The sequence below is a fragment of the Eriocheir sinensis genome, chromosome 55, assembly GCF_024679095.1.
Source record: "Eriocheir sinensis breed Jianghai 21 chromosome 55, ASM2467909v1, whole genome shotgun sequence".
Lineage (NCBI taxonomy): Eukaryota > Metazoa > Arthropoda > Malacostraca > Decapoda > Varunidae > Eriocheir > Eriocheir sinensis.
In genome coordinates, this window is record NC_066563.1 from 11,217,608 (window position 1) to 11,236,800 (window position 19,193).

The following is a 19,193-nucleotide window of genomic DNA, read 5'->3' on the forward strand; positions in this document are numbered from 1 at the left end:
TACTCTCCTCCTCTTGACTCCTCCCAGCAGCTCCTCCATTCCTCCATCCTCCTCCTTTACCCCCTCCTCCTCCTCTTCCCCCTCCCCGCAGCTCCTCCAGTCCTCCATCCTCCTCCTTCCCCCTCCTCTCCTCCTCTTCCCCTCCCAGCAGCTCCTCCATTCCTCCATCCTCCTCCTTTACCCCCTCCTCTCCTCCTCTTCCCCCTCCCAGCAGCTCCTCCATTCCTCCATCCTCCTCCTTTACCCCCCTCCTCTTCCCCTCCCAGCTCCTCCATTCCTCCATCCTCCTCCTCACCCCCCTCCTCCTCCTCTTCCCCCTTCCAGCAGCTCCTCCATTCCTCCATCCTCCTCCTTTACCCCCTACTCTCTCCTCTTCCCCTCCCAGCAGCTCCTCCATTCCTCCATCCTCCTCCTTTACCCCCTCCTCTCCTCCTCTTCCCCCTCCCAGCAGCTCCTCCATTCCTCCATCCTCCTCCTTACCCCCTCCTCCTCCTCTTCCCGCTCCCAGCAGCTCCTCCATTCCTCCATCCTCCTCCTTTACCCCCTCCTCTCCTCCTCTTCCCCCTCCCAGCAGCTCCTCCATTCCTCCATCCTCCTCCTTTACCCCCTCCTCTCCTCCTCTTCCCCCTCCCAGCAGCTCCTCCATTCCTCCATCCTCCTCCTTTACCCCCTACTCTCCTCCTCTTCCCCCTCCCAGCAGCTCCTCCATTCCTCCATCCTCCTCCTTTACCCCCTACTCTCCTACCTCTTCCCCCTCCTCCTCGTAGTCCCGGTCGGGTGTCGGGTTTCAGCGCTACATACACGGTCAGCCTCGCCGGGCGGTGCAGGAATAAGCCAGTGGTCGTAAGCTGCCACTGGACACACCCGCGCCCGACACCTGACGATAGAGGGCGTGTCGGAGATGCTTTACTGAAGGATCCCGCGGCCGAGGAGTATCAGAACCCCCGTGTAGACGATCTGGGCCGGTTGCGGTTTGTGGTGTTTATATTTTTTGTTTGTTTAATTTTTTTTTTTTCTGTTGGGTTTTTGTTTTCCTTGTTGAGATGATCTGCGGCGGTTGTGGTTTTGAGGTGTGTGATATTTTTTTGTGTTCGATTTTTTTGATTTTCTTTTTCTTTCATTTTCCTGCGATAATTTTTTTTCTGTATTTTTTTCTTTTCCTTTTTCTTTCTTTGATTTTCTTGTTTTTGTTTTCCTCTCCGTTGTTTTTTTGTCATGTGTTTTATAGTTCTCGTTTCCTATTGAAGTTTTTTGTTTTATTGTTTTTATGTCTTGTGATAAAGTTTTGACCTCTCGCTTTTTTTGTGTGTTTTTCTATTTTTTTTTCTCTGGCGTTTTGTTTTGATTATTTCTTATTCCTTGTTTCCATTTTCACGTTCTTGTCTTTCCTCTAATTGCTGTAGTTGTTGTTGTTGTTGTTGTTGTTGTTGTTGTTGTTGTTGTTGTTGTTGTTGTTGTTGTTGTTGTTGTTGTTGTTGTTGTTGTTGTTGTTGTTGTTGTTGTTGTTGTTATTATCGTTGTTTAACTCCTCGTCCAGGTCCTCGTTAACTCCATCCTCATTGTGTGTCTTTCTTGGTCTTCCTCGGGTCTGGGGGGGGAGGGGGGAGGAGGGGAGGGAGAGGAGGAGGGGGGGGGGCATGGAGGTGGAGGAAGGGGGTAGTGGATGTTTATGGGGGGTGGAGGGAAGAATGAGTGAGGAAGGTCGTGAACTGGGTTTTAATGGCCAGGCTGCGTCCTTTGTCGAGGCCGTGTTGTGTTGTGTTTGTTATGGTGTTTTGCGTTGTGTGGTGTGTTGTGTTGTGGTGTGGTATGGTGTATTGTGGTATGGTGTGTTGTGTTGTACCGTGTTGTGCTGTGCTGTGCTGTGTGGTTCTCAGGAGAAAGGTGGTTCAATCGTGACACAGCGGTCCTCTCCTTAACCTCCTTCTCTGCCTTTTTATTTATCTCTCTCCCTTTCAAACTTTGTCTCTTTCTTTTTCTTTCTTTTCTTTCTTTCTTTCTTTCTTTCTTTCTTTTTTTCTCTCTCTCTCTCTCTCTCTCTCTCTCTCTCTCTCTCTCTCTCTCTCTCTCTCTCTCTCTCTCTCTCTCTCTCTCTCTCTCTCTCTCTCTCTCTCTCTCTCTCTCTCTCTCTCTCTCTCTCTCTCTCTCTCTCTCTCTCTCTCTCTCTCTCTCTCTCTCTCTCTCTCTCTCTCTCTCTCTCTCTCTCTCTCTCTCTCCTTAAAAAAAATATGAACAACAGAAAAGAGAAAAAAGAACAACTCTCTCCTAAGAACGAATCACATAAACGGTGTCACTTTTGTCGAGATGCATTTTTTTTATCATATATGTAACCTTTGCTTTTTTATCTTCCCTTAAAAAGCATAAACAACAGAATGAAAGAACAGAACAACTCTCCCCCAAGAACGGATCACATAACGGCGTCACTCTAGTCATGGTGAAGTTTCTTTCCATTTTTTTTTTACGTAGCCTTTGCTCTTTTCATCAACCTGTTAAAAAAAAAATAACAATGAGAGAAAGAAAAGAGTGACCAAAGAATGAATTACATAAACGGCGTCACTTGGGTCATAATGAGGCAGATTCTTCCCGAGGCTGCGGGGCGCCGGGCTGCACTTTGCCGCCCGCAGAGGCTTAATACTTTCACTTGAACCTGCATCGGGGGAAGAGGAGGGGGCATGGGGGAGGAGGGACAGGGAGGCTTAGGCGCTGACGTGATGCATGACGTAATGATGACGCAACCGCCGTGACAGCACAGTCTAGACGGCTCATAAACTCCCGCCTCTTGTTGATATTAGGTGTTCCTCTTTCCCTCCCTCCCTCCCTCCCTCCTTCCCTCCCTCCTCGTTTTTCCTTCGTCCGTTCCCTTCCCTCTTTCTCTTTCTTTCCCCGCTCCTCACTTCCTTCCACCCTCTCCCAGTCTTTCTACCTCCCTTCTCACTTCCTTTCATCCTCTCCCAGTCTTTCTTCCTCCGTCCCTCCTTCCTTCTTTTCTTCCCTCCTCCACTTTTACTCCTCCATCCCTCTTTTCTGCTTTCCTTCTTCCTCCCCCTCTCTCTCTCTTTCAGCTCCCGTTCCTCTCTTTCACCTTCTCCCACGTTGTCTTCCTTCCTCCCTGCTTCACTTTTTTTCTCCCTTCCTCCCTCTCCCTCCTTCCCACCTGTTTTGTCTCCCTGCACCTCCTTCCAAGCTGGCTCTGTCTCGCTTCATCCTTTCCCACGCTTTATCCCTCCTTAGCTCTCCCTTCTTCTCTCTCTCGTCCTTTTCTCTCTATCTTATCTCCACCCTTTTCTTCCTTCTCCTTTTCTCCCTCCCTCCCACTTATCCCTCCCTTCTTTCTCTCATTCATGTATTTCCTTCTCTTTTCTCCTCCTTCCTTCCTTTCTTTCCTTTCCTCTTTCTTATCCTCGTCTTCCTCTCTCTTCGTGACCTTATGTTTGCCAATGATGATGATGATGATGATGATGATGATGATGGTGGTGGTGGTGGTGGTGGTGATAAGTTTTGGTTCTTTTATGTTTTTTTTCTGCAATATAATCCATGACATCACTCGCTTCGTTTATTTTGTTATTTAAAGTCAGGGGGAGGCTGTGGCAGGCGGCTTTGCTCGTCTTCTTTATCTTTTTTCTTTTTTCTTCTCTTCCTCTTTTTCTTATCCTCCCCTGCACCTGTTTCTGCTCCTCATACTTCTTTTTCTTCGTTTCTTCTTGTTCTTGTTCTTCTTGTTCTTCATTTTCTTGTTCTTCATCTTCTTCTTCTTCTTCTTCTTCTTCTTCTTCTTCTTCTTCTTCTTCTTCTTCTTCTTCTTCTTCTTCTTCTTCTTCTTCTTCTTCTTCTTCTTCTTCTTCTTCTTCTTCTTCTTCTTCTTCTTCTTCTTCTTCTTCTTCTTCTTCTTCTTCTTCTTCTTCTTCTTCTTCTTCTTCTTCTTCTTCTTCTTCTTCTTCTTCTTCTTCTTCTTCTTCTTCTTCTTCTTCTTCTTCTTCTTCTTCTTCTTCTTCTTCTTCTTCTTCTTCTTCTTCTTCTTCTTCTTCTTCTTCTTCTTCTTCTTCTTCTTCTTCTTCTTCTTCTTCTTCTTCTTCTTCTTCTTCTTCTTCTTCTTCTTCTTCTTCTTCTTCTTCTTCTTCTTCTTCTTCTTCTTCTTCTTCTTCTTCTTCTTCTTCTTCTTCTTCTTCTTCTTCTTCTTCTTCTTCTTCTTCTTCTTCTTCTTCTTCTTCTTCTTCTTCTTCTTCTTCTTCTTCTTCTTCTTCTTCTTCTTCTTCTTCTTCTTCTTCTTCTTCTTCTTCTTCTTCTTCTTCTTCTTCTTCTTCTTCTTCTTCTTCTTCTTCTTCTTCTTCTTCTTCTTCTTCTTCTTCTTCTTCTTCTTCTTCTTCTTCTTCTTCTTCTTCTTCTTCTTCTTCTTCTTCTTCTTCTTCTTCTTCTTCTTCTTCTTCTTCTTCTTCTTCTTCTTCTTCTTCTTCTTCTTCTTCTTCTTCTTCTTCTTCTTCTTCTTCTTCTTCTTCTTCTTCTTCTTCTTCTTCTTCTTCTTCTTCTTCTTCTTCTTCTTCTTCTTCTTCTTCTTCTTCTTCTTCTTCTTCTTCTTCTTCTTCTTCTTCTTCTTCTTCTTCTTCTTCTTCTTCTTCTTCTTCTTCTTCTTCTTCTTCTTCTTCTTCTTCTTCTTCTTCTTCTTCTTCTTCTTCTTCTTCTTCTTCTTCTTCTTCTTCTTCTTCTTATTATTATTATTCCTTTTCTTCCTTTTCTTCTTCTTCCTTTTCTTCTTCTTTCTTTTCTTCTTCTTTCTTCTTCTTTTCTTCTTCTTTCTTCTTCTTCTTCTTTCTTCTTCTTCTTCTTTCTTCTTCTTCTTCTTTCTTCTTCTTCTTCTTTCTTCTTCTTCTTCTTTCTTCTTCTTCTTCTTTCTTCTTCTTCTTCTTCTTCTTCTTCTTCTTCTTCTTCTTCTTCTTCTTCTTCTTCTTCTTCTTCTTCTTCTTCTTCTTCTTCTTCTTCTTCTTCTTCTTCTTCTTCTTCTTCTTCTTCTTCTTCTTCTTCTTCTTCTTCTTCTTCTTCTTCTTCTTCTTCTTCTTCTTCTTCTTCTTCTTCTTCTTCTTCTTCTTCTTCTTCTTCTTCTTCTTCTTCTTCTTCTTCTTCTTCTTCTTCTTCTTCTTCTTCTTCTTCTTCTTCTTCTTCTTCTTCTTCTTCTTCTTCTTCTTCTTCTTCTTCTTCTTCTTCTTCTTCTTCTTCTTCTTCTTCTTCTTCTTCTTCTTCTTCTTCTTCTTCTTCTTCTTCTTCTTCTTCTTCTTCTTCTTCTTCTTCTTCTTCTTCTTCTTCTTCTTCTTCTTCTTCTTCTTCTTCTTCTTCTTCTTCTTCTTCTTCTTCTTCTTCTTCTTCTTCTTCTTCTTCTTCTTCTTCTTCTTCTTCTTCTTCTTCTTCTTCTTCTTCTTCTTCTTCTTCTTCTTCTTCTTCTTCTTCTTCTTCTTCTTCTTCGTCTTCGTCTTCGTCTTCGTCTTCGTCTTCTTCTTCTATAAACTTACCTATTCCCCCTCCTCTCCTTCCCTAATTTCCTCCACGTCTATATATGGAGGAAAGGAAGGGTGGAGGAAAGAAGGGGAAGTAAGTAAATGGCGCATAAATTATGATTAGGAACGCGACCACCGTGAACACACACACACACACACACACACATACCCTTCCCCCTTCTCCCTACACACACATATATGCATCCTTCCGTATAATCTTTCCTTATATGGAGTCTTTATCGAACCTGCGTCTACCTTCTAATTTCATGCGCATTGGGACTCACCTTTGTGCTCTCCCGTGTGACTCCCCGGGCCGTTTGGGTGTATGGAATCAAGTCCTCCGATAGGCAAAGAAAAGTAGGAGTAGAAAGTAAAGAAAATGAGCAGACAAGTAAAGAGTAACGCAAGTAGACTCATAAGCATGTAAAGTAAACCCAACCAAGTAAAGAAAGTTAAGGAAAAGGACAAATAAGAAAGTAAAGTAAAAACAACAAAGTAAAGAAAGAAACAAGCTAAAGAAAGTAAACAAGAAAGTAAAGAAAAACACAAGCAAGTAAAGGAAATAAAGAAAAAAACACAAATAAGAAAGTAAAGAAAAAATAAAGAAAAAAACAAGTAAAGAGAGTAAGAAAAAACACAAACAAGAAAGCAAAGAAATAAAAACAAGAAAGCTAAGAAAGATATAAAACAAAAACAAAGAAAAAACTCAAATAAGGGAGCGTGGGATTGCCAACATTTTCCCGCGCAGCCATTCACTTTCTGGCCCATGAATACTGCCGCTTCTCATACTTTTTTGACCACTTTCACCTTTGTTCAGGTAGATAATGAATATTCCCGAGCCGAGTTTACATTCCCCTCACGTAGCTACCTCTCTACCCCGCCCCGCCCCGTCTTGCTTCGCCCCGCCCTGCTCTGCTTCGTGTTAAGTTGTTAGCAGAGTGCCGGAGGAAAGGGAAAGGAATCTAACTTCTATGGTTGCGGCGGTTTTTCTTTTATAGTAGATGTTATATAGTGTCCTGCATGACGCCGGCTAGTTTTGGCTATGAACTGCCCTGGCTTAAGTTGGTTCATATTTCTCAAACTTACTGAACTTAACTTAATCAGACTTAACCGAACCAAACCTTTAACCAAACCTATTCTTCACTGGGCTTGGAGCTTTTGATTCCACTACCAAGCCTAACTTAACGAAACCCAGCCAAATTTAACTTAACTCAAACCACCTAGTGAAGCTCAAACAAACTTAACTTAGTCTGGTTTTAGAAGTTTTTATTCCACTACCAAAAGTAACTTAACCAAATCAAACTAAACCTAGCCTTGTTCACCTTAACCAAACCTAACCAAGTCTATCTTATAACGTTTGATTTCACTACAAAGGAAAACTTAACTAAATCAGACATAACACACAAAACCGAACCCTACTTAACCTTGTCCAACTTAACCAAAACTAACCTAGTCTATCGTAACTTAACGTAACGTCACTTAACGATTAACGAAGCCTAATCCAACCAATTCTAACTCACCCATACCAAACCCAACTTAACCTTGTCCAACTTAACCAAACCTTACCAAGTCTACTTTAGGATGCCTTAACTCATCTATAGGTACACCAAAAAGGGAGACCAGGTGTGTATAAGGAGTGTTACTGGCAAGGGGACTCGTAGGGGGCTGGGATAGGAGTAGAGGAGAGTTTTACCTGGTAGGGGGGAGTGTTACCTGTTAGAGGAGCTGGCAGGGGGATAGGGAGAGTGTTACCTGGTTCGGGAGAGTCGGCTTGTATGAAGGGCGTCACCTTGCATGCAGGGGGTCGTTACCTGGGCGGCGGGGTCACCTTGCATGTTAATTAAAGTGTTACCTTGCCTTCGCTACCTGGGTGGAATAATCAACCTTTCCGTGGTCCGTGTGACTGGAGCTTCGATGCGCTGATGATGCCAGGCTTTATGTTAAGGGATACGCCATCTTTTTTTTCTCCTCTTCAATATTTCATAGATAATTGCATGTTCAGGTTCGCGCGTTATCGTTAGCGGCTGTGTTTATGGAAAGCTTATCGAACGTTTATTTATTTTATGCTGGCGTGTTTACTTTCCGTGTGAATGGTGTTGCCGATAGCCCAAACAAACTTGAATTTTTCCTTGTTGGCTTTTCATGTCCTTACCCCCCCTTCCCTCCTCCTCCCCCTTTCCCCCTTCCTCCCTCTTTCTCCCCTTCCCCCTTTCTTCCTCTTTCTCCCCTTCCCCCTTCCTCCCTCTTTCTCCCCTTCCCCCTTTCTTCCTCTTTCTCCCCTTCCCCCCTTTCTCCCCTTCCCCCTTCTCCCTTTCTCCCTTTTCCCCTTTTTCCCCCTTTCTCCCTTTCTACCCCTCCCCCCTTTCTCCCCTTCTCCCTTTCTCCCCTTCCCCCCTTTCTCCCCTTTTCCCCTTTCTCCCCCCTCCCCAATTTCGTATCATCTCCCAGCTGTGCATTCTCTCAGACACACGATCTTTTTTTTTCTGTCTATATTTTACTTTTTTCCTTCTTTTTGTAGTTGTGTATGTGGGTGTGCTTGTGTGTGTGTGTGTGTGTGCGTGTGTGTTTACGTGCGGGGGCGGCTGGTGTTGATGTGTGTTTGTTTGTGCGTGTGTGTGGGTGGGCGTGTGGATGTGTGAGGGAGTAGATTTTTTCGGGGGGTGGAAGGGTGCGTGGATGGAAGAGTGGGTATGTGGAGGGGGGATGTGGGGGGTGGGTAGGGGGGGTAGGGGGGCGGGGGTGGGTCAGGTAACAGTGTGGGCGGGCTTTCCCTTCACACAGCAGCCCTTTTGACAGCCCATCCCCGCCCACTCCCCTCCCCCTCCCTCCCTCCTCTTACCCTCCTCCCCACGTCCCCGCCTTAACAAGTCTGTCCTATACACATCCTGACACCTTCCCCCCCTTCACCCCCTCCCCCCTCCCCCCGCCTCCCTCCAACCTGATACGTCCTTAACACATATTAGCTGTTTTTTGCCCGCATCCTACTCCCTCGCAGGACTCCCAGGATTCCAGCGCTCCTTCCCCCAGGCTCCTTCACCTATTTTTATGTCACTCAACACCTGGACGGCCCCCCCCCCCTCACCTGCCCCGCCACCTATGCACTAATCACCTCACCTGTGGAGCCCCCATACACCTGAGAATATAACGCAACGTCTCGTCTATCTCCTTTTTATCTAACCTTTTTTTTTTTTCATCGCCCTTTTCGTTTTTTTCTTCTCTGTGATTTTCTTTATTTTTTCTTTCATATTCTCTAGTTTCTTTTCATCCCTCTTCTTCCCTATTCTCAACCCCCTTCTCATTTTCTGTTTTCTCTGTGTTTTCTTTATTTCTTCTTTCATTCCCCTTCTCATTTTCTGTCTTTTCTGGGATTTTCTTTATTTCTTCTTTCATATTTTCTAGTTTCTTTCCATCCCTCTTCTTCCCTATCCTTAACCCCCTTCTCGTTTTCTGGTCTCTGTGATTTTCTTTTATTACTTTCATATTTTCTAGTTCCTTTCCATCCCTCTTCTTCCTTATTCTCTTCCCCGTTCTCGTTTCTTTTTCCTCAGTCATTTTCTTTACTTCCATATTTTCATCTCTCCCTTTCTACATCTTCCTTCTTCCATATTTTTTCCCTCTTCCGCTGTTTATCTCTCTCCCTCTTCTTTCCTGTTTTCTTCCCCGTTCTCGTTTCTTCCTTCCTCAGTCCTTTTCTCTACCTCTTCCATATTTTCATCCCTCCCCCTTCCTACATCTTCCTTCTTCCATATTTTTCCTCTTCCGCTGTTTATCTCTCTCCCTCTTTTTGATGCTTTCCTCATTCTCTCTCTCTCCTCTGTCCTTCGCTCTTTCTCTCCTTCCACATTCTCTTTTCTTTCGTTTTCTACATCTTTCTCCTTTCTTATCCTCATCCACTATCTTCCTCTTTTGATTCTTTCCTTATTTTCTAACTTATTTTTTTACTCATTTTCTGCATTTTCTTCTTGTCTGACTTTTCTTCTTCCTCCCCTTCTTCCTTGTTATATCTCTCCTCCTCTTCCTCCTTCTCTTACACCGTCTCTATAACCCCTCTCTTTATCGTCTCCATCTTCCCTTCCTTATCATCCCTTTCCTCACCTCTTATCTTACGCTCCCCAACACTCTATCTCTTATCAACTGCATCGTTCCTTTCTATCACAATTTTCCCTAACGCTTCCTATACTTTTCACCCTCTCATTTCGTCTTTATTTTATCTTTCCTCTCTATCCCATCCTTCCCTACGCTTCCTATCCTTATCCTTCTTTACCCCTACGTCAGTCCTTCCCTCTCTCCTATACATGGCCCACGCAGTCCTTCAGTCATCCCTTGTGTTGATGGACGCGCCTTCCTGCATGTACGAAGGGTGAGGGGCGTGTGAGCGAGTCCTTTTGTGGCATCGGTCGCCGGGCGTAAAGTAAAAGAGCTAATCGGTGAGGCCGGGGAGAGGCAGCCACGACCCCTCAGCTTAGATTGGCTCGTATTTTAAAGTCGGGTTGTGTAGTGGCGACACCCCCTTAATTTTTTTTTTTTGGTCTCTCTCGTTGCTGCTGTTTTTTATCCTCCTCTTCTTCTTCCTCCTTGTCTTTATATCTGCTAGTGTATGTTCTCCTACGCTTCTCTCTCTTTTTTTTTTTTTTTGCTCGTCTTTAATTTTCTCTCCCTCCTTCTCCCTCTTCAGTTTTTTTTCTCTATCGTTTCTGTCTCTTCTCTTCCTTACTTTAATGCGTTCTTATGTATATTCTCTCTCTCTCTCTCTCTCTCTCTCTCTCTCTCTCTCTCTCTCTCTCTCTCTCTCTCTCTCTCTCTCTCTCTCTCTCTCTCTCTCTCTCTCTCTCTCTCTCTCTCTCTCTCTCTCTCTCTCTCTCTCTCTCTCTCTCTCTCTCTCTCTCTCTCTCTCTCTCTCTCTCTCTCTCTCTCTCTCTCTCTCTCTCTCTCTCTCTCTCTCTCTCTCTCTCTCTTCTTTCTTTTTGTTTCTTTCCCTCCATTTTTCTCTCCATCTCTCTTTGTGTCTTTAATTTTTCTTCCTCTTTCCCTCCTTCCTTTCTTCCATTCCTCCCTCCTTCCTTCCTTCCATTTTCTTTCCTTCACTTCTGTAAAACTCTCTCCTTTCCTCCTTCCTCCCTCAATCCTTACATTCCCTTACCTTTCCCTCCTTCCTTCTCTCTATCCCGACCCTACCCTGCCCTTCCATCTGTCTATTCCATTTCTACTCTCTCCTTCCCTCCTCCCTCTCTTCCTTACCTTCCTCCTTTCAACGTGTGCTCCCTCCTTCCCTTCCTCCCCTTATCTCTCTCTTTCTCCCTCCCTCCCTCCCTTCCTTTCATGTCATTTCGTCCCTACCTCTATTTCAGTACCATATTAGGACTTGGATAACCCTTCCTCTTCTTTTTCATCTCCTCCTCCTCCTCCTCCTCCTCCTCCTCCTGTCTTTTTAGTTCATAGCTCCCTCCCTTAAACCTCGCCCATCTTCCAGCTCATCTCCTCCTCCTCCTCCCCCTCCACTTTTCTCTCCTTCTCCATCTCTCTCTTCTTCTCTCCTCCATCAGGGCCTAATACCTTCACCTTCATCTTCTAAGTTCTTATGGCCATTATGTTTATGTTATTTTATGTTGTGTGTGTGTGTGTGTGTATGTGTGTGTGAGTGAGAGAGAGAGAGAGCGAGAGAGAGAGAGAGGGGGGGGTTGGTCACTCGTCGATTTGTAATAGAGAACACAGTTGACCATAAATTCTCCTCTTCCTCCTCCTCCTCCTCCTCCTCCTCTTCCTCCTTCTCCTCCTCCTCCTCCTCCTCCTCCTCCTCCTCCTCCTCCTCCTCCTCCTCGGTGTGTCCTTCAGGATGATGACTTAGACACTGGTATTCTCTCCCTCTTTCAACCTTTCCTCTCCCTCTCTTCCACTCCCCCTTCTTCCTCCATCCCATCATCCCTCCAACCTTTCTTCCCTCCATCTCTTCCTCCCTCCATTCTTTCCTTCTTCCATTATTTTTCCTCCATGCATCCCTTTCTCCCTCCGTCACCATTTCCGTTTATCTATTCTCCGTTGTTTCTTTTTCTCTCCGTATTTTATTCTCTCCTGTCCTTTCCTCCTTCACAGTTTCATGGCTTATTTTTTCCTTCCTCCTTCTTCCCTTCTTTATCTCACTGTTTCATTCTCTTCTCTTAATTTCTCTTTATCTTGCTTTCTTTTTTCCATACCTCCTTTTTTTAATTCTCCATTTCTTCTTTACACTCCAGTCTTTATTCCTCCTCTCCTCCATTCTTCCTTTCTTTATCTCACTGTTTCATTCTCTCCTCTTCATTTCTCTCTCATGCTTCCTTTCTTCCATACCTCCTTTTTTATATTCTCTATTTCTTCTTTATATCTCCAGTCTTTATTCTTCCTTTTCTTCCTAGTTTCTTTCCTAAATCCCTCCTATCGTCCTCTTTTTCTCTCCAGGTTTTCCTCCCTCCCTTTCTTCATCCCTCCGTCCCTTCCTCCCTCCTTTCACCAGTACAAGATGGAGGCTATCGTCCCTATCTTAGTCTCTGTTTCTCTACTTCTCCATCTTTCTCCCGCGTTCACTCCCCTTCTATTGTCTTCCCTCCTTCCTCCCTTCACCAGGACGTCGCTATCGCAGTCTCTGTTTCTCTACTTCTCCATCTTTCTCTCGCGTTCCCTCCCCTTCTATTGTCTTCCCTCCTTCCTCCCTTCATCAGCACGTCGCTATCTCAGTCTCTGTTTCTCTACTTCTTCATCTTTCTCCCGCGTTCTCTCCCATTCTGTCTTCTTCCCTCCTTCCTCCCTTTACCAGGACGTCGCTATCGCAGTCTCTTTGCCGCGGCGATAGGATCAACAAGCAATTATCACGAGGCAGTTTAGGGCGATGGTGTAATCAGGTCCCATCAGCGTCTGCATTAGTGAGGCGCGTAACGTGATAAGGGTTAGTACTCTCTCTCTTTTCTCTCTCTCTCTCTCTCTCTCTCTCTCTCTCTCTCTCTCTCTCTCTCTCTCTCTCTCTCTCTCTCTCTCTAACTAAGTCGAGAAAGCTTGAAGGAATGTGAAAATAGGATGTGGAAGGTGAGAGAGAGAGAATACAGACAAACAAACAGACGGACAATGATTAGTGGCCTTCTTTTTCTTCTTATTTTTTTTTCTTTTCTGCCCTTGAGCTGCTTCCTTTACTGTAAAAAAACAACAATTGACAGACAGAAGGACATACAAACATACACACACACACACACACACACACACACACACACACACACACACACACACACACACACACACACACACACACACACACACACACACACACACACACACACACACACACACACACACACACACACAGACAGGTGGACAGGTGTGGCAGATTTCAACGTCCCTCGCAACCTCGTGTTTTCGTCGCTGATGTGAACTTTTTATCGCCTCCCTCCCTGTCAGATCGGTAACTGGCGACGTGTTTAGCCTTGTCTGATCGTCCCGAGGAGCTGATACTGGAGGAGGAGGAAGAGGAGGAAGAGGAGGAGAAGGAGGCGGAGGAGGAGTATCGTGTGAGCTTTTTGTGTTGAGGTGAATGGGTGGTTATCTCTTTCTCTCTCTCCGTCTCATCTGGTCAGCCCCTCAAGCCTCTCCACCACCCTCGCCACACCCTCCTTCGTGTATCTAGCTGACTCTCTATGGCCGCAGGAGCCCCCCCCCCCCCTTAACCCTCCCTCCCTACCTTGCCCTACTACCCGCTCGCTTACACACGCCCTTAACCTTCAGATCGATGTGTTGGGTGTGTTTTTCTGTCTTTTGTAAGCCTTCCCATTTTCCCTCTTTTTCTCGCTTTTTTCGTCTCTCCCTCTTTCTCAGGTAATCCTTTTCATCCTCCCTCTTTATCATCTTCCTCTTTTCTCCTTTTTTTTCTGACGTAAGCCTCTCCATTCTCTCTCTTTTCTTGCTTTCCTCTTTTCTCCTCTCTCTCTCTCTCTCTCTCTCTATTCTCTTTCTTTCTCGCCTTCCAGTTGTCTCTTGTCTCTCTCTTAAACAAGCCTCTCCATTCTCTCTCTCTCTCTAAACTTCCACTACTTTCCTCTCCTTCTTCTCTTTCATTTTTTTTCTCTCCATTTTCTTTCTTTTCCTTCCATTTTCTTTCCTTTCCCATTTTCTTTCTTTGCCTTTTCCTTCCATTTTTTTTCTCTTCATTTTCTTTCTCTTCCTTTCCTTCCATTTTCTTTCCTTTCCTATTTTCTTTCTTTCCCTTTTCCTTCCATTTTCTTTCCTTTCCCATTTTCTTTCTTTCCCTTTTCCTTCCATTTTCTTTCCTTTCCCGTTTTCTATCTTTTTGGGCTTCCCGTTCTCACCTCTGTCCTTCCTCCTTGCACGGGTAATTTTCTTTAGTTTGTGTTTCCAGCTTCAGGCACATTGAGCTTCTTCTTCCTTGAGTCTCCTGATGCGCCTCACTTCATCCCGTTAATCTCCTCCTCCTCCTCCTCTTCCTCCTCCTCTTCTTCCTCCTCCTCCTCCTCCTCCTCCTCCTCCTCCTCTTTGCATTCTCATTATCATCGTGTTATCCTTCTGCCTGACTTCCTCACCTCTTAATATATATTCTTATTTTCTTCCTCTGCTTTTCTTTCTCTGTTTCCGTCTTCGTCTCCTTCTCCTCTTCCTTCTTCCTCGTCCACTTGTTTTTTCTTTCATCTTTTGTTTTTTTCTCCTCTACTTCGTGTTGTTTTCCTTTCTCTTTCCTTTTTTCTCTCTCTACTCTCTCATCATCTCTATCTTCTCCTCTTCCTTCGTCTCTCCCTCTTCCATCTTCCCTTTCTCTTCCTCTATTTCTTCTTGGTTTCCTCTCCCCCTATCTATTATTGCCTTCCAACTTCCTGTATCCTCTTTAATTCGTTCTTTTTCCTATTTTTCCTATTTTTTCCTATTTTCCTACTTTTTTCAATTTTTTCCTGTTTTCCTTCTTTTTCCTATTTTTCCTATTTTTTCTATTTTTCCTGTTTTCCTACTTTTTCTTATTTTTTCCCTATTTTTTTCCTATTATTCCAATTTTTTCCCTATTTTCCTTATTATTTCTCATGTTTTTTCCTATTTTGTCCTATGTTTTCCTATTTTTTCCCATTTTCCTGATTTTGTTCCTATTTTTTTCCGATTTTTCCTAATTTATCCTATTTTCTCCCTATTTTTTCCTATTTTTTCCCATTTTCCTTATTTTGTTCCTATTTTTTCCGATTTTCCCAATTTATCCTATTTTCTCCCTATTTTTTCCTATTTTTTCCCATTTTCCTTATTTTGTTCCTATTTTTCCTAATTTATCTATTTTTCCTATTTTTTCCCATTTTCCTTATTTTGTTCCTATTTTTTTCCGATTTTTCCTAATTTATCCTATTTTCTCCCTATTTTTTCCTATTTTTTCTTGCTTTCCCCTTTCTATTATTGCCTTCCAACCTCCAGTATCCTCTTTCACTCGTTCCTTTTCCTATTTCTTCTTCCTGTTCCATCTTCCCCTTTTCCTCCCTTACTTTACCTTGGTTTCCTATTTCTATTATTGCATTCCAAGCCACACTTTCTCTGTACACTTTCTTTTTCTTCTCTTCTTCCTATCCCATCTTTCCCCCTTCACTTTATCTTGCTTTCCTACCTCTGTCTGTTAATCCACTCTCTCGCATAATCCACCCATCACCACAACCACCTCCACCTCCTGCTCTTCCTCCTCTATCCATCTCCCATCCATTCCTTCCATTTCACTTTCCTCTTTTCCTCCATCTCTTAATCTTGCTTTCCTATCTCTTTCTTTCAATCCCATCCACTCTCTCGCATAATCCACCCATCACCACAACTACCTCCACCTCCTACTCTTTCTCCTCCATCCATCTTCCATCCATTCCTTCCATTTCATCTTCCCCTTTTCGTCCTTCACTTTACTTTTCTTTTAATTTCATCCACTCTCTCGCATCCCCCGCCTACCACAACCAACTCCTCCTCCTTCACCTCTTCCTCCTCCTCCTCCTCCTCCTCCTCCAGCTCATGAATGTTATCAGGACTAATGCACAATTCATCTCCCGCGACCTGAGCCTCTCGCTGCTGCCTCTCCGGATACAACAATGGAGATTATCAACACACAGTTCCTTAAGTCTTCTCTCTCATCTGCCCCCTCCCGCCTCTAGTTGACCCTCCCTCCTCCTCCTCCTCTTAGTATCATATGTATTCTTCTTTTTTTGCTTTATTCTTATGTCTGTTGTTCTTTGTCTTCCCTTCTTTCTTTAGTCTTTTGTCTTTTCTTTCTCTGTCCTTCTCTTCTGTCTGTTTTTCTTTTCGTCTTTGTTCTTGTTCCTGTTCCTATCCTTCGTTTCCTTATCCATCTCCTCTTCTTTTCCTTCTTCTTCTTCTACCTCCTCGTCCTCCTCCTCCTCCTCCTTCTTCCACGAAAACAAATAAGGCTTGTGCTATGAAGGACCACACAACATCCAGGGGGTTAGGGAAGGGTCGCTAGAGAGAGAGAGAGAGAGACGAGAGACGAGAGAGGAGAGAGGAGGAGGAGGAGGAGGAGGAGGAGGCACTCGAAGATTATATTTCACTCATAAATTTCGCGGCCATCTAGATATTAAGTTTACGACGTTGTTATAGTTGGAGATGATGTTGAAAGAGGTGGAGGAGCTCTCTGATCCGCCTGTTTATCCTTTATCTACGACGACTTGAGATTTCGCGGTAATAGAGCAGCGGGAGGCGTGGCAGAGAAGACCTCCTCTGTCTCTCGCGGGGCACAAACGGGGCGGGTAGCGGGTCAAGTCTTCCTATAGCTTGCTGGTTCTGCTTCCCTGTGGTGTTGTGGCGGCGGCGGCCAGGTGGTACGGGAGTGGCCGAGCGCTAAGTGGGTGTTTGTGTGTGTTAGTGGAGAGGTGCAGGACGTGAAAGGCTGCTAATTGTGAAGGAATGAAGAGTTAAGATGGTAGAAAAAGAGGAAGGGTATTAGTCTGCTGGAGGAAAGAAATAATGAGGAGTAAAGATAGTAGAGATCGTGAGGTTTTAAGAGATAGATTGTTTATTTTTTTATATAGCAGAGGAGTCAGTTCAAGGGCATAAAAAAATAAAACAGATGTGAAAAAAAGCCCGCTACTTATTGATCCGTAAAAGAGTTAGAGGAGTGGCCGAAAGATAGGTCAATTTCGGGAGGAGAGGAGTCCTGTGAAGTTAATTATGAAGGAATGAAGGAGAAAGATAGCGAGAAGTATACAAAAAGAGGAAGATTGTACGGTTAATGGTGAAAGAGTTAAGGAGGAAGGTAGTATAGAGTTAAAATAAATAAGAGAGATTGTCATACTTATTGTGATAAAAGGAAGGAGGAAGATAGCGATGAGCAAATAAAAAAAAGAAGATTGTGAGAAGTAAACAGGAATATTATAAGGCTAAGTGTCAAGGAAGAACAGAAAGACAGAAGTTGAATATAGAGTAAGAGGTTGGTTTTGTAGTTTTTATTTAGTAATACAAAAAAAGTCTTGTTATATCTTTTTTTCTACTTAAATGTTACTTACTTCATGACCATAGAAAAATATAGAGAGGTGAAGTGTGGGCGTGCGCGTGCGCGTGCGCGCGAGTGTGTGTGTGTGTGTGTGTGTGTGTGTGTGTGTGTGTGTGTGTGTGTGTGTGTGTGTGAGAGAGAGAGAGAGAGCAGACAAGACAGAAAGCGATTACCACACAAACACGGCATGATGGAAACAAAGGAAAGGTCACAGACAAACAAACAAACAAACACACGCACCGCAGGAAGGACTAATCACGCATTCCTGCCGCTCCAAAGGCCGTGTGGGAACGTCTTTATCGTGACAACAACAACAACAACAACAACAACAACAACAACAACAATAACAATAACAATAACAACAATAGCAACAACAACAACAACAAAAAAAAACAACTGCTTCTTCTGTTACTACTACTTCTACTTGTGCTAATTCTTCTTTTTCTTCTTGTTCTTCTTCTTCTTGTTCTTGTTCTTTTTCTTCTTGTTCTTGTTCTTGTTCTTCTTCATATACATCATTGTCTTCTTCTTCTACTTCTTGCTCAATTTGTTTTCTCGTTCTTCATTTTCTCTTGCTCTTGTGTTTCTCTTTATTATTCTACTTCTGCTACCACAACTACTACTACTACTACTTTTATTACTTATACTACCACCATCACCACCACCTCCACCACCACCACCTCCACCACCACCACCATCATGAAAAACAATACTCCTTTTTTTTTGGTGTGTCTTTCCGTCTCGTCTCCTTTCATTAACTCGTCTAAGGTTTCAGTGTTTGTCTTTCATCAAATGGAGATAACTAACTCCCATATTGTGTGTGTGTGTGTGTGTGTGTGTGTGGGTGGGTGTGTGTGTGTGGGTGGGTGGGTGTACTAATATAGTTTCCCTTCTACACTCTTCATTTTGTAATATTCTGTTTTTTACTCTTTCAACTTCCTTATTTTATACTCGTTGAAGTCAAGGTTTCTTTTCTTTCTTTTTTTTAGTTACGTTATTTTCCTCTCTCAGGCTCGTTTTTTTTTTTTTCATTGCTCAGCTTCCCGTTTTCTTTGTTCATACGTGAGTCGATAAGAAAACGGGAAGTGGGAAAGAACAAGGAAGTACTAAAGTGTCATTCATTAAAGGAGAAAATATATAAGTAAGACGGAAAGCTGAAGAAAACTGAAAGGGACTGAAGAAGGAGAGAGAGAGAGGAGAGAGGATGGGAGGGATAGGAGTAGTAGAAGGGAGATTTGGAGAGAAGAAAAGGGGATAGGAGAAAGGAACAAGAGGAGGAGGAGGAGGGGTGGAGAAGAGAAGATGGAATAGGAGTAGGAAGAGCAAGAGTAGGAGGAGGAAGAGGAGGAGGAGGAGGAGGAGAAGAGGCATAAGAGAACAAGGAAAAGGAGGAGGAGGAGCAAGAGGAGGAGGAGGAGAGGCATAAGAGAAGAAGGAATAGGAGTAGGAAGAGAAAGCAAGAGGAGGAGGAGGAGGAGGAGGAGGAGAAGGAGAAGGAGGAGGAGGAGGAGGAGGAGGAGGAGCAAGTGTAGGAGGAGGGAAAAAAAGACGAGAAAGCATGTGATAATTTCTTTTAGGTCAGAACAGTTATGGAACAGCTGCTCCCAATGCCTCCTCCTCCTCCTCCTCCTCCTCCTCTTCTTCCTCCTCATTCTGTAACGTCATGTGCAGCCCCCTCTTACTCATCACCTAATTCCCTTCCACCTGTTTTATTTTTCCCTTTCTTAACCACCTCAAGGCTGCTCATGGCACACCACCACCACCACCACCACCAATAACAAAAATAATAATAAACGAGAATAATAAACGAGAACAACATTAACCACCACGATAATTTTAGCTGTAGTGTTTATACAAAGAGAACTACCTACACACGATAAAAAGGAAAAAAAATAACATGAAACCACTTTATCTATCCACACCCATCCACAACCATCCACCCATTTACCTAACTTAACCACTTATCCACAAGCAACGATCCACATTCAAGCCACTCCACTTCTTTCATCCACTTCTCCCTCTGCACTACTCATCCACTTCTTTTTATTTTTTTCTATCTTTCGTTCTCTCTTTCTTTCTTTCTTTCTTTTTCTTTCTTCCTTTATTGCTTTCCTCGCTTCGTTTTTTCTTTCTTTCTTTCATTATTTCTTTCTTTTATATTTTTTTCTTTCTTTCTTAGTTAAATTTACAACGCCCTCCACCACCCACCAAACTCACCCCTTCTT

The 19,193-nt window shown here is 43.5% G+C and overlaps 1 protein-coding gene across 1 annotated transcript in view; it reads left to right on the forward strand.

The window, feature by feature from the left end:
• Window positions 1–19,193, forward strand: part of LOC126983838 (fibrillin-1-like) — a 184,982-nt gene that overhangs the window by 108,346 nt on the left and 57,443 nt on the right. The window lies entirely within an intron of this gene.